Source organism: Notolepis coatsorum (assembly GCF_963971535.1).
Source record: "Notolepis coatsorum genome assembly, chromosome: 20".
Lineage (NCBI taxonomy): Eukaryota > Metazoa > Chordata > Actinopteri > Aulopiformes > Paralepididae > Notolepis > Notolepis coatsorum.
Genome location: NC_140184.1, coordinates 74843843 through 74844689, shown reverse-complemented (window position 1 = coordinate 74844689; position 847 = coordinate 74843843). Strand labels below are relative to the sequence as shown.

Below are 847 nucleotides of genomic sequence, written 5' to 3'. Positions count from 1 at the left end.
CCTGTCTGTTTGAACCCTCCTCCTCCACAGAACCTTCTGTTTATACATCCTGTCTGTTTGAAACCTCCTCCACAGAACCTTCTGTTTATACATCCTGTCTGTTTGAACCCTCCTCCTCCACAGAACTTTCTGTTTATACATCCTGTCTGTTTGAACCCTCCTCCACAGTACCTTCTGTTTATACATCCTGTCTGTTTGAACCCTCCTCCTCCACAGAACCTTCTGTTTATACATCCTGTCTGTTTGAACCCTCCTCCACAGTACCAGGCCTCCAGCAGCAGCCAGGGCGGCTCCTGTAACTCCCTGAAGACGCCCCCCTCTCCATAGCCTCGAGCGGCGGTTCACATGAGAGCACTTTACGTGCTGGGAGGGAGATGCGCCGGGAGGCCCGAGAGCGGCGCTGCTGAGTGAGTGCAGGGGCCCGCGGGTCCTCGCAGAGCGCTGCGCTGCCAAGCTGTGGATACCAGAGAGACGCCAACAACAGCCACTCGTTCTGCCTCTCAGAGTGGACCTTTGCATGGAGGGCTGGATGGGTCCAGTTGCATGTTGAGTGACCCCCCCGTGACGGATGTATTCTTCTTTTCTATCCGATTCCAAAAGAAAATCGATGACAAACGACCAGGGACGGTGGAGTTTGCTCTATATGCCTGAGTTTGTAGTGACCAGTGTTGTAGTAGGACTCGAGTCCAGCACTGACTTTCAGGACTCGTGACTCGACTTGGACTTGAGCAGTGATGACTCAGACGTGGACTCGGACATTGACTGCATTCGGATTCAGAAGGTGCAGACGAGGACTCAGACTTGTTAATTGATAAATAGCAGTTATTTATTTGAGTTTTTTTTGTAA

The 847-nt window shown here is 51.6% G+C and overlaps 1 pseudogene across 1 annotated transcript in view; it reads left to right on the top strand.

Moving 5' to 3' along the window:
* LOC311247335 (synaptotagmin-9-like) overlaps window positions 1–327 on the top strand; it is a 216319-nt pseudogene extending 215992 nt beyond the window's left edge. Inside the window, exon 7 of the transcript in view lies at window positions 262–327. The product of the transcript in view is annotated as a synaptotagmin-9-like (transcript). The remainder of the gene's footprint in view (window positions 1–261) is intronic.
* The last annotated feature ends 520 nt before the right edge of the window (window positions 328–847 follow it).